The sequence below is a fragment of the Orcinus orca genome, chromosome 7 (genome assembly GCF_937001465.1).
Source record: "Orcinus orca chromosome 7, mOrcOrc1.1, whole genome shotgun sequence".
NCBI classification, from domain to species: Eukaryota; Metazoa; Chordata; class Mammalia; order Artiodactyla; family Delphinidae; genus Orcinus; species Orcinus orca.
In genome coordinates, this window is record NC_064565.1 from 64,205,339 (window position 1) to 64,219,355 (window position 14,017).

A 14,017-nucleotide genomic window follows, 5' to 3' on the forward strand; every position below is an offset into this window, starting at 1 on the left:
TTGGTCTTTAAACTGAAAGGTTTGATGGAATATTAAATTTGATGAATCATAGCAAGCACCTGTGTTTGTTAGCTTTTACAGACCACATTAAAGCATTCATTAATAAAGTCACACTACATAGCTTTGAGTAGGTCCTAAAAGGTTAACGACTTGATGCAGGCTTGTATCCTTAAGCTCTACCTTTTGAGGGTTGCATGTGTGGAACTTAGTTCACGTTGAAACTGGAATACAAAAGAGAGATTTTATTTTCTATCTCAAAGTCCTGGAATTTCTTGCTCTTTCCCTTTTCCTTTTCCTTTCTGTAACCATCACCAAAAATCTTAGTCACTCAGGTGTACATGGGTTGAAACCTGTGGTTTGTTAGCTGTAGGATGACCCTCCAGGGGCCATGACATCACAGGAGAACGTCACCCTCCTGGCTGCTCCTCCAGTGACCTTCAAGCAGGGAGAAGCCGACTTATTATGAATCACCCATTTTGGAACAAGAGTTGTTATTTGAGAAGTATATTGTTAACTGTTTGATTTTCTTTCCCTTGGAGACTCTGTTTTGGAAGAAAAGATTTAGAATTATTTGCAATCTCCAAACAAGAATAACTTATACATACACCTATTACAATATCATGTATCCAGAAGATACTGGATATGTGTTTGTTGACTGACTGGATAACCACCAGATTTGAGTCAGGACCCGCATCCTCCTATTCTGTGACTAGGGGCACTTGGAGTAATTATTGCTTTTGAATTGTTTATCCCAGAGTATTTCTGAGTCAAGCTTTTATTTTATGTAACAGAAACAGCATCAGATTAAACTAGATGGAAATTGTGTGGCTGCTTTAAAAAAAGTTGTCAAACAGTGCAGTTCCTTAATATTAAGTAAAGGCTCATAGACCCTTCATGACAATTCATGAAATCTGTGTCTTTCTCAGAAGAAACTTCCTTGCCAAAGCCGTGTGTGGGGGTAAATTTTTCTGAGAAGGAGACTTGTGCGGTGCCTTGATTCTGCTGGGAATTGTTAGTGAAATAAATGACTCAAATTGGTTTTGTGTGGGAGACAAGTCAAAGCATCTCCATGAGGTTGCAGGGCTGGTGCGCAATAGTTTAACCATTTCCTGAGCAACTAGAACCTGCTTGATTGGATGGATGAGAGTTCCCGTGTTAGTCATTGTGCAGAGAAAAAGAACAGTTCATATCAAAGAGGCCACCAAGGGTTATATGGCTGCAATTGTTTCCAGGCTGAAACAACTTTGTTTATTATTGTCAGTATCTTGTTTATTGTTCTTTCAGAATCAATAAAAGCTAAACTCCCTCTATGGTTTTACTACTAAGCTCTCCTGGAAGGATATGTAGTACTGAAAGTCGAGAATGCCAGAACAGGGAAGGAGGCGGACCTAACGATGCATCAGAGTTAAATCCACTTTACTTAACCTTTTCTGAGAAGAACTTGCTTCACTAATGTAAAACATACGGAAAGATTCTTGTTTTGTTGTTGTTGTTTTTAATATGTGAAGTAAAGATTTTTCTTTAGAGGCATAAAAGAACAAACATTTAGTAGAGATATTTTTCTTCTGATTAAAAAAGGCTGTTTTTAGCAGCCTGTTACCCTCAACTTTTCTGCACTTTTACAAGATCTAGCTGACAACCATGGCCATGTCAATCAATAAATATAAACACTGAATAGTACTTTTTATATTTATTGAAAGGTAGTTTTATTTAAACTAGTTTAACAAGCATCATTATTTGCAATTTTTCTCTCCTCTGTATCATATCGTCCATTCATATCTATTTAAGGCATGAATGCAATAGACACTATTCAAGTATCTAATGCATCTCAATGACTAGTGTCCACAGAAATGACCTTCCCCAGGTTTAGGGTCCAAGGCTGAAACCAGGACCCTGTAAAATCTGTGGTGTGCTGGTAAATGTTTAACAACCAGCCCCTGGGGTGGTAGGAGAGGAAGCATTTGCCAGTGACTAAGGTGTAAATACTTATGGGAAGAGAGACACATGATTGACTTTTGCTAGCCAGTTATAAGTTGGCTTCCACACATTCTTGTAGACCCCTTCAAGTTACATGACTATGATTCTATGATTATTTAACAGATTGGAAAAGAAGAGCTCCATTGGTTTAAAAATTTTTTTTTACCCAAAAGCTATGAAAACTATTGTGTCTCAGGCCGCTAGGTATCAATATGGGCTGAACTTACCTAAGCACCGCAAGAAGCTCTTGGTTAAAATCACTTTGTTTAACAAAATGTTGTAGGAAACAAAATTTCCTACATGAAAAAAAGCAGAATGGTAGACTATAATGGCGATCTAGCTCTGTCATTTTAAAAAGTTTATTTTTTAAGGTATGGTCTCAATGTTGAAATCTGAATCTCTATAGAATGAGGCAGCTTCGAAGGACCCATTTATAGGCGTAATTACAAATGAGGGGGTGACACTGAAATCTCTAGATCTTTTATACTGAAACAGGGAAAATAGGGTCCACCACATATATGTATATGGTTAATCATATCTCTAAGGTGCTTTAAAGGAAATTATGTAGAGTGAGCTTATCATTTGCAGCTGTTTAGGAGGAATGCCTGCATTGCAAGCCGCCCAGTTTTGAAGATAATGGATTTATGCCTTGCAGGAAGCCAAATGTGTGAGCACTTGGACCAGAATGTGTTACGTATCATGTTGCTATTTCTCCCCTTTCTTCCCCATGTTAGGTCACATCTCAAATATGAACATCACCCAGAGGTTACCCAGGTGATCCTGGGCCATCCCGAATGTGCAGCTGTGCGGGGCTTGAACTTGAAGGACAGATGGCATATTTTATACCTTGGGCTGGCCAGGGCTCAGCTTCTGACATTTCTGTCTACAGATGACAAAAGGCTTTCACTGAAAGCTGCTTTCTGATGCGTGCTTAAAACCAAGTTGAACACATTAAAAGGGAGAAGAGGCAAAAACCTACCCACTGTGCTCTGTATTTTTTTATGAGAGTAGATGAAAGGGAAATAGATTTTTACAAATCTTTATGCCCTCTCTCGAAAGAATTGGATTTGATATTTATTTCAGGTTAATTATAATTGTCCATTCATTCCAAGATGTAGTTACTTTATGTTCCCTATTATATTTCCTTTAAAAAATAGACATTTAAAATAAAATGTTTCACACAAATTATATTTAGCTGAGTTCACTCTCCCTTCTGATATGAATAATACCATGATTCTTGCAAGCCCAACTCTTCCCTTAAATGAAATTTACTGTCACTAGGGTATGGTATGTTTTCATGGGCTCCCCTCTATTCTTTTTCCTTTTTCAACTAAAATATTTTCTCAGACCTCCTTCTCTATAATGTTAATAAGATTCTTTGAAGTATTATCTGATTTTAGAACTAAGGCTTAGTCACTCCTCTTCAGAAGACTTAAAATAACTCTTATCCTTCTAATTTAGTACTTCAGTCCACCATGTACCCACTTCTGTCCCCTTGACCCAGCACGGTTCTGAAAAGCACAAGGCAAAATTTCTGCAATTCAGCTGTTGATCTGAATACACAGAGTCTACCTGCTTGAATTGGGAAAAAAAGGGAAAAAAAAGCTAACATTTATTGAGTGGTTTTAATGTCCCAGGCATTGTTCTAAATGCTCCATGGGCATTCCTCACTTAATCTTCACAATAACCTAGGGGAGACAGGCCATTTTATTATCATGCCCATTTTCCAGATGAGGAAGGTAAGGCACAAAGAGGTCATTGAACTTCTTATATGGTCACAGGACATGTCAGTAGAACCAGGATTCTAGTTCAGGCAGTCTGACATGAGAGTTCACATTTTTGTCCACTATGCCATGTTCATAGAGTGGTCTTACAACCTGTTTTGAAAGCTATATTCAAGGCTGTGTGTAGAGTGGAAAGAACACAGCACTAACTAAGGCCAGAAGATGGGCTCTCAATGCAATTTTGTCACGAATTAGTTGTGCAAACTTGGGCAAGCTGATCTCTCTGGAAAAAGCTAGGCAGAAATTTATTACATTATGTCCTTTTATAAGCACCTTATTTATTTTAAATAAATACTATGGCTTTCAGTAGGAGGCCATTTAAGCAGAGCCATTAAGACCAACATTGAATAGGGTTTCTTGGGTCAGTCTATGCAGTTGACACAGGGCTCCAGGGAGGACATCCTGGCTTGAGTCCCTTCTCTATCTCCTACCAGATGTGAGATGGTGGCAAGTTAGTTGTCCTGCCGGAGCCTCCATTCCTTCATCTGTAAAGTGCAAATAATAAAAGGTGTCCACCTCAGGAGGTCACTGAGGGTAGATCAACAGTGCTTTTATAGCATTTAGTGCAGCATTACATATGCTTCTCTCTATGATCCTATGAGGTTACTGTTATTAGCCCCATCATACAGATGAATAAACTGAGGCCTAGAGAAGTTGCATAACTTGTCCAAGGATGTTTATCTTGGAAGTGATAGAGTCAGGATTCTAACCTAGGTAGATGCGTATTTAACTAAACACCGTCTTTCATCTTTCTCCCAGGACAGACAATTCTATATGTTATCTATTACCTGAGCTAACAGTCCCTTTCCCAGTGTATCCTCCACTTTCCCACAGTTCAGCAGCCAAAAGGTTTGACTGGGACCTGCAAAAGATTTCCAGGATCCTACCCCAGAACCACACCCACAATCCATTCTGATTGGTCAAGGCCTGCCTCTGTTCTGATTGGTCAGTGTTGTGTGTGCATGCGCAACACCATCACCATCACCATCACCATCACCATCACCGAGCACTCGTTTCCTTTTCTGGAAAACAAAAAGGGTAAGCTGGAATGCCCTCCCAAGATTCCTTCTAAATTTTAAGTTCTGCAGACTTCATGGGCATCCACCCTCCCAGGCCTATTCCACTTCCCACATGCCCACATAGATAAACTTGTTTTACTAAGAGCTGATTTCCAATTTAGCACACAATATTGAGAACTAAAGTTTCACAAAGCAACTACTGCTCAGAATGGCCTTAGGACATATTGCAATTTGCTCGTGTCCTATGTCAGGTAACTAAGAAAATTAAATGCAGTACCCAGGAAAGTAGAACATGGCCAGACAGGAATAATGAGCGTCTTTAGGACACAAGTTGAAACACAAGAGATTTAGCACCCAAATTTCACTATAGGTTACACGTGCATTTATTAAAGGCTTCAGAACTCTCTAAACTTTGAACTACTGTGCGCCAGCCAGAAAGGGGGGAAAGCCATTTGTGACCTGTAGTGGTTGCATCAGTTCCTCTGAAGATGCCTTTTCTTCTTAACTGAGAGCTAGGATATTGCATTTTCAGAATAGTAGGATTCCTATATTTTGATACTTGCCTGATTTGTCAAAGCCCCAGAGACACCTCATCACTAATTGATTCTAACCGACTTTGGTCTGTTTGGGCTCCACTTTGTCAGAGAACACTAGCAAGAAAAGTTACCAGTTGGCACCTCTGTGTGGAAATCTGTTCAGGAAACTTCTTTAGTTTTCAATTGTCATATGATGCTGATCTGAAGACAAGGCTCTTATGTAGAATGCTCTAGATTCCTACTTATTCCCAATGCTGTCTCTTCCACACTGAACATCTCTGAGGTTTTGAGCTGCCCTATTTCTTTGTGAGGTGGGTCTGTACCCACAGAGGAGCAATGCCCAGGTTTCCCCTCATGACCTGAATCATTTATTTCTAGCTGAAGCTCTCTCCTTAACTCACCATTGTCTTGTTTTTCAATAATCCTGCTCTTCCCTTTGTGCTGCGTGTGCTGGGGCTGGTATGTATGTGGTGGAGGAGATTACTCAGAGAGGGCTATCTTGAGCATTTGTCCTTTGTGATAAGCTTAAGATTCCCATCTTGACTGAAGTTTTCGGGTTTTTAAACCTCATCTTTAATCTTGCAATGCTTGATAAAGGTAACAAAATAATATGTGTTGATAAATAAATGCTAATACATGCTGCAAATACAAAAGCAGTTTCTTCTGCAATTGATAATGTATGAAAATGTGCAATAATAGTGTTTAATTTGCACTAGTAGGTGAGAACCCTGAATCCTTCATTACAAACCTAAATCTGATTTTTGTTTGTGACCAGCATGAGTGCTGACCTCTGCCCTTTGAATGATCTTTCCGTCTCCCAGAAAGTTCATGAAAAGGTCATGGAGCTGCACTGACTTCCTCTGTGTGTGCATGGACGTGTCTTTGCTATTGATCTGGGAAAAGACCTTGCTTTGTCCATTCAGTGGTTTTGTTCACTTTATTTTTAATGGAAACCTGATCAGTAATTATAGAATTTTTTCCACCGGAATTCACACCTGACTAAGTGCAGAAAGCTAACCTCTTTTCATGCTGGTTATTTAACCTGTGTTTTACCTTGGCCATAACTCCCAATTAAATGCATTTCTTGAACCCTTAAGAAAGCAAAATATGGCACTTATTGGTCACAAGTTCAAAGCAGGAGAGAGAGGGGGGAAATGGCTTAATAGCTGGAAATAAAAACACCAGTGAATTTTTCTTATGGATTCCTTCATGTCAAATTCATACCGTGAGTGACTCTGATTTTTCCCTTTAGATCATCTTGGCATGATCGAGGAGCAAAAATAAAAATGATTTCTAGTATATTCTTGAAGTGATTGCTTCTTCTGAGGCCGCCTGTCAACGTAAAAAGGGTTATAAATCTCTGGAAACCTGCTTTACAAACACCATCAACAGTTTTCAAGCACCAGTTTTCAAATTAGACTGCAGTAACTGGTACAGTCGGAGGGTTTTAAATCTCCACTAGAAAACTATTGCTGTTTACAAACAACAAGCATTGTACTGAAACGGTGAAAAATGCATTTGCATCATATTTAGAATGATTGTGGAGGGGGATATATCAATACTTTTCAAGACTGTAAGCAATACGTATATTCCTCTCTTGTGCTATTTATCTTGTAGATACACAGCGCTGGAAGTTCTTGGCTGCTAGCCGCTAGGTTAGCATTGAGAAGGAAAGATCCCGAGGTTTGTCACTGCTGTATATCACTGCAGCTGTGCCCTTTGATTACACTGGGGCACCACCAGTCATTAATAACAGGGAAAGCTTTTTGTCTGGCAAATGCATCGCTGTACAGTCCTCCTTTCTTAACACCTAGGCGTCTTGGTGTGGTTGCAAAGGTAAATTAAAGATGAAGCTTGTTTATTTTACAGCCACACTTGTAAATAGAGGTGGCCTTTCCAGAGCCATTCCAGAAAAGGTATTTTTTCCCTGTCCTATAAACTTGATACATTTTCATATTTTGCATTTGCTCAAGGGAACCCAGTTGTTAAGTCTCACTCGAACAAATAATATGAGCACAATGTAATTACGATTTTAATTCCATCACTGTCACACTCATTTAGTTACCAGAGAGTTACAGAACAAGCTAACATCTAAGACAACAATTGCTGTACAGATTTAAAGACCCAAGTGTGTTTATGGTTGAAGATTTCTTGAAGAGCACAAAGTGAATAGAATTTGCAAGGCAGGATGCTTTCCAACGTGGAAAAAACCCAACACAGTCAGATGTGATGCTCATTGAATGTGTTGTTTGAAAGGTCACCACCGGCAGCCAGTTTTCCAGGAAGTGGTGCTTTCCCAACAAGTCACCCCAAAGTTAACTATTTGCAAGGGAGTTGACTCACATTAAAGCAACTCACAGGAAATGGATTTATAAATGCCACCTCCCTGTGTGAAACGTTACAACTTTTTAAATGCAAGTACAATAATCATGTCAATTTACCTCTGTTTCATTTCTAGTGCCACTAGAGTCCATTAAGATGCATCATTCCTTGACTAGACTATTACAATAACCTCTTCTGTTGTTTTCTTACCTCCAATCCAGCTTCCTTTAATTCAGAGATTTTCAAAGTAGGAGATTTTCACAACCCATTAGTGGGTGGTGAAATCAATTTAGTGTTCTCCCATTAACATTAAAAAAAAAAAAAGAAGGAAAGAGAACAGAACGGGACAAAGCATATTGCAGCACATTGCACAAAGTAAGGGCAAGCGTTATTGCCTGGCGCTCTTCTTCAGCCGTGTGTGTGTGTGTGTGTGTGTGTGTGTGTGTGTGTGTGTGTGTGACTGCATACTCTTACTCTCATTGGTTCCAGATGTAAAATGTACTTCTGTAGGTCCTGATAAAAAAAGTTTGAAAACCTCTGCTCTCATCCATGCTTCCCAAAGTGTAAAATGTTTCCAGACAATTTGGGCTCCTGATATGGGATCATGTGATGAGAATATTATTGCTGTTTCTGTTCCTTATCCAGTCTGTTCAATTGGGTCAAGAAGAACATCTCACATTGCTGCTAGGATATCCTTAACACTCACTGACACTTTCTAAACGACTTTTTGTTCTTGTTGTTTTTAACAAAATTAGAACAGTTCTCAGACTCAACACTTCTGATAAGAAAATTATCTGGATCAAATATTATAATATCGGTTCGTTGATATTGCACCTACTGTGTTCATTTTTAAGGCAAATGACACTGACTTTCCATTTATGCTTGTGATATAAAGTTTCTTTTAAAATAATTTTAAGAAAAAAGGACATCCAGTTTAAAGAAAAATGTTAAGGAATTTAGAGTACAGGAGGAACATGGTCAGGGCAAAAATTATGATTAGCATATGCAAATCTCTAAAATTTTTGCTGAAGTTGGGACACCACTATTAATCAATTTTTTAAACTACTGTCAGAATAATCTTTCTAAAATCAAATCAAATCCCATCATTTCCTCTACATAAAATTCCTCGGCACTGTTCTGCTGTCTACAGGATGTACGCCTGCCTCCTTTCCAAACTCATCTCCTTCCACAGCCCCACTCACAACCAAGCTGAATAATTGGTTCTGTTTCACCTCTGTGCCTTTGCTCATCCTGCACCTTCCTTGGGAATGCCAGCCACTTCCCCCCACCACAAACTCCCCCTCACCCCTCAAGGCTCAGCTCAAATGTGAAAACTCCAGTCTCTTCCAAGCAGCCGGGCACTCTAGTCTCCATTCTCACATAGCAGCTTATTTGTACCACTGCAATACCATTTATTACAGCAAGGTTTATTTTTATTTTTATTTTTATTTTTTTACATTTTTACTTACTCTAAAGCACAAAGGGCTTTATTCATCTTTGTCTCTTAAGCATCTAAGATAGTTCTTGGTGCATACGCATGGTAGGCACACATGAACATTTGAGAATGAGTTCATTCCTCATAATGAAGATGTACTTGGCCCAAGAGCAGCACGAGACATAATTTAGGAGCAGATTATAAATCCTAAGTTTGCTTTATCAGTATAGGAGGCCAAAGGGGATTTGAAATTAGTAACAACAACAACAGTTATAATAATATTAAGCAACATGGCCCTCTATGTGCATTATCTCATTTAGTCCTTATAACAACCCTATGAGGGAGGGACTCTGATCGTCCTCAGCGTGGAAACAAGAGGCTCAGCAAGGCTAAGTCACTTGTCCAAGGTCAACTGCTGTTCAGTGGTGGGTTTGGGATCCAGATCCAGGGCTATCTGTCCCCAGAGCCTGTCCCCAGCCACCAGACTGCGTACCAAGGGTGGATCAATTGCCTTTTACTCTCTAGGGAGGGTGGGATTGGTATGGAGAAACTGCTTCCCTTAGCTCTGCCCCTGTTGGGTCCAGCTGCCCCTGTGCCTGCTGAGAACAGTCTGACATCTTTGCCTCCATCACTGTTCTGTCTCCCAGGCTTCTCTAACACTCTGGCTCCCTGGTTCCTGGCTCTTCAGCAGTGCCCCAAACTTGATTCTGCCCCCACTGGCCTGACTTCAGGCTTCTCTGATAATTGCCTGGTTCACGAAGCAGCATCATGTCCTGGTTAAGAGCAGGACGCTGCTGCCAGACCACTTGGCTGTACAACTCAGCTGTTTGACTTCACGCAAATTACTTAACCTCTCTACCTCCTCAAGAGTAAATGAGTTATTATCTTAAAAGTGCTTAGAACCATGCCTGGCACATAGTAAATATTATGAGTGTTTATTAAATAAAGTGCAAACCTTCTGGCTCTTGCCATTTCCTACTGTTTCACGTCAACCTTTTGCTTGATTGAGTCCCATTAAATCCTCACTCCTTTTAGATGTTCCATAGAGGCTGTCACTCTCTTGAATATCTTTGTCAGGATGCTATCATCTGACATGTTATAATTTCTTTCTTCCTTAGACAATCCCTGCTTTAGGGTTGGGACTGTGCTAAGTGCAACAAGAGAAGAACGGATGAATAATGCAGGCTATGTCCTCAGGGAGCTTAAGGTTGGTCAGAAACAAGACAAAAAGCATTGTCCCTGCCGTGTGGCTTGCTGGGGGTCCCCAGTGGGGAAGAGAGAACAAGTTTGGGCATGTGGGATGGATTAGGCACTAAGGGGGCACAGGAAGCCTACAGGTTGGCCCCTTCCTAGGGGACTTCAGCAGTTTAGTCTGCCCAATGCAAGAGGGGCAGATATGACCAGGGGTCTGAGCTAAATCGGGTAGGATGGGGCAGGGCTTGGCAGTGGGGACTCCTGGAGGGGGCAGTTCTTGGGGTCAGGAAAGATGCTTTAGGGTCAATCACAGAGGTCTGCTGAGGTCAGGGAAAGGCCAGTGTTTACCCAGCATCTCTCCTGCTTATTCATTGATGTGATGGTTAATTTTTTTTTTTTTTTTTTTTTTGCGATACACGGGCCTCTCAGTGTTGTGGCCTCTCCCGTTGCAGAGCACAGGCTCCAGACGCGCAGGCTCAGCGGCCATGGCTCACGGGCCCAGCCACTCCGCGGCATGTGGGATCTTCCCGGACCGGGGCACGAACCCGTGTCCCCTGCATCGGCAGGTGGACTCCCAACCACTGCGCCACCAGGGAAGCCCGTGATGGTTAATTTTATGTGTCAACTTGGCTGGGTCTCAGTATGCCCAGATATCTAGTTAAACATTTCTGGTGCCTCTGTGAGGGTATTTCCAGAAGACATGAGCATCTGAATCCATACCTGAGTAAAGCAGATTCCCCTCTCTGATGTGGATGGGCCTCATCCAACCTACTGAGGGACTGAATAGAATAAAAAGAGGGAAAAAGGAAAAATGCATTATCTCTGCCTGACTGTTTGAGCTGGGACATCAGCCTTCTGCCTTCAGTCTGGGACTGACACTCTTGATAGTCCCTCCAGTTCTCAGACCTTTAGATTTGGACTAGAGCTTGTATCATTGGTTCTCCTGGTTCTCAGGCCTTGGGACTCAGACTAGAACTGCACCACTGGCTCTCCTGGGTCTCCAGCTTGCAGAAGGCAGATTGGGGGACCTCTGAGCCTCCATAATTGTGTAAGTCAATTATATATATATATATGTATGCATATATATTCTACTAGTTCTGTTTCTCTGGAGAACCCTGGCCAATACAGTTAGTGTTCTGCCTGCTTGGTGCCCATACTGTACTGAAGGCAATGGCAGGAAGGAGGGAGAGGTTGAGGGTCCTGTTCAGTCAGCAATCAACCCTGGGCAGTGATCCTTGCAAAGACCTTGAAGAGAAACCGAATACCAGGGCAGAAGGCCTGTCAGAGAACGCATCACACACAATGGTATTTGGAGGAGCCTGCGATTCCATTCACTCAGAGTCCTAACAAGATTAAGCCTCCAGGGCTTCCCTGGTGGCACAGTGGTTGGGAGTCCGCCTGCCGATGCAGGGGACGCGGGTTCGTGCCCCGGTCCGGGAAGATCCCACATGCCGCGGAGCGGCTGGGCCCGTGAGCCATGGCCGCTGAGCCTGCGCGTCCGGAGCCTGTGCTCCGCAACGGGAGAGGCCACAACAGTGAGAGGCCCGCGTACCGCAAAAAACAAAAAAACAACAAAAAAAAGATTAGGCCTCCAATCAGCTCTGGTTCAGGCTCCTACTTGTCTCCGTGTATGAAGGAGTCCTGGTTCTTATTGATCCCGCTGTGATCAGGCTGGGACTAAGGAGGGCACAGAGCAGGCCTATCAAAGAGAAGCAGTGTGTTCCCAAATAGGCTTCATGGTCAGATTCTAGATGAGAGCAATACAAGCTTTCCAAACCCAAAGGTCTACAGGTTTTAGCAGTGATGTCTTCTTTGTTGGGTGTGATCACAGACAATGTGGCAATAAGCTAGGCCTAGTGAGATATCAGTATTGGTATGATTTCGCAGATGGGGATGGGACAGGAATACAATTCCTGTGGATGGAAAGGAGGGAGCAAAGATACAGGGATGAGGAGGTAAAAGATGAAGGTGAGATATATTTAAAAGAATTTAGGTTTAGAAGTTGGGAAAATTAGCTGGTAAAATGGGCACCGTCCCTAGAATAATCACATTATTGTTCTCATTCTGAAAGTAATGTGGACCTGTTCATAATCTCTAGAGAAATTCACTGCTTAAGTATCCCTTTCAACACCAACCCTCTGTCAGTAACTGAGATTCTGTGTGTCACTGGTCCCCAATAGGGAGGAGGAGGTGTGTTAGTGGTGGGGACAGATATCTGAACTAATGAGGGAGGATTTTAGTTTGAAAAGACCATTACTCCATCCCAGTGCTCGATGACAATTTCTGCTCCCAAGAGGAACAACAACTAGATTCTAGAGCTCAGTTTTGGCCAAACATGGGATTGCATTCGATGATGCCTAAGATCTTTTCTGGGTTCAGAGTCCAGGATTCTTTTCTTAAGGCTTGCTCATGCTGACAACGTCATCTCGGAGTATGTACTATTTTAAAAAGTTAGACATACTTTGGTTTATCCAGAAGAGGCACTGCTTTTTCCATCTTGAAATAGAATATTGGTATTAGCTATCTTGGGAATGAATACAAATCGCTCCAATAACTGTGTGTTGCATACTTACTGTGTAGAGGAAGACCATGTACCCAGAATGCAGAAGATAGAAATGAGTGTGATATCGTCCCTTACCTCAAGGAAATCACAGTCTAGTAGTAGTAAAGCCTGAGCACGCAAATAAGCAAGGCAGCGGCAGTGTAACATAGTGGTTGAGAGGGTGGACTCTAGCCAGTGGCTTGCTGGTAAACGTTTAACAATCGGTGATCTGGAACAAAATGAGGGCTGTGCTGGTTTGTAGATCATGACTGTTTATGTGGTGTAGATACTCTCACTATAGCCTATTTTCAGCTGTCAGTATGACATCATTGAAGGCAGAGTCAGAAAGAGATGCTAACAGTGGGCTCTCTCGCTGGTACAAGGCTGCACCAGCATAGCATCAGCTCTAGAGATGATCCACCTGGTCTTGAGTCTCTGCTCTGTCCCGTGCTAGTTGTGGTGGTGGTTTTGCAACTCCCTTAGGCTTCAGCATCTTCATCTGGAAAGTGGGATTATAGTAGTACTTACCTCAGAGAGTTATTTGAGGGTTCCTTAAGATGAGCATTTAGAACAGTGGCCGGTGCATGATCTCAATAAGTGTGAACTGTAATTATTATTATTAAATACAAAGAAGATGGAGAGATGGCTGTCTAGCTGGAATACAGTGGTTACCTATAAAGGGGCAGGGAGATAACATGCTTAAGAATTAGGCTGGGACGTATTGCGGGGGGGTCTTGAATGCCAGGAGAAGATCAGACTTCCCTTCGGGGCAGTGGGAATTTAGATGCAGTGCCTGTTTAGATGCGGAAGAGTGACACGAGGCCAGGCATTCCTAACAAAACTACTCAAAAATAAGGTGGCATGAATGTCCACATGAAGTGAGGCGATTGCTTCAAGTCACCGCTTGGGAATACATACTTATTCTGTCATTCAAAACAAGTCTTGAATGGCTTCAGTCAAGTCTGCACACAACTAAAGAACATCAAGGCCGACTCTTGGGTTCCGTTTCTTGTCCGGTACTCCACCTGGAAACACACCTGGGCCAATGAAAGGTTTCAAATGGGACTATCTTCTGTAATCTTGAGTTCACACCAATGCAGTTTCGTATCTGGTAGATGTTACAGAGATGTATGATCTCACGCAGTGGGGTCCACAGTTCACAGAATCACTAATACAAAATAAATGGCTGCCCTTTAGAAATGACTTGT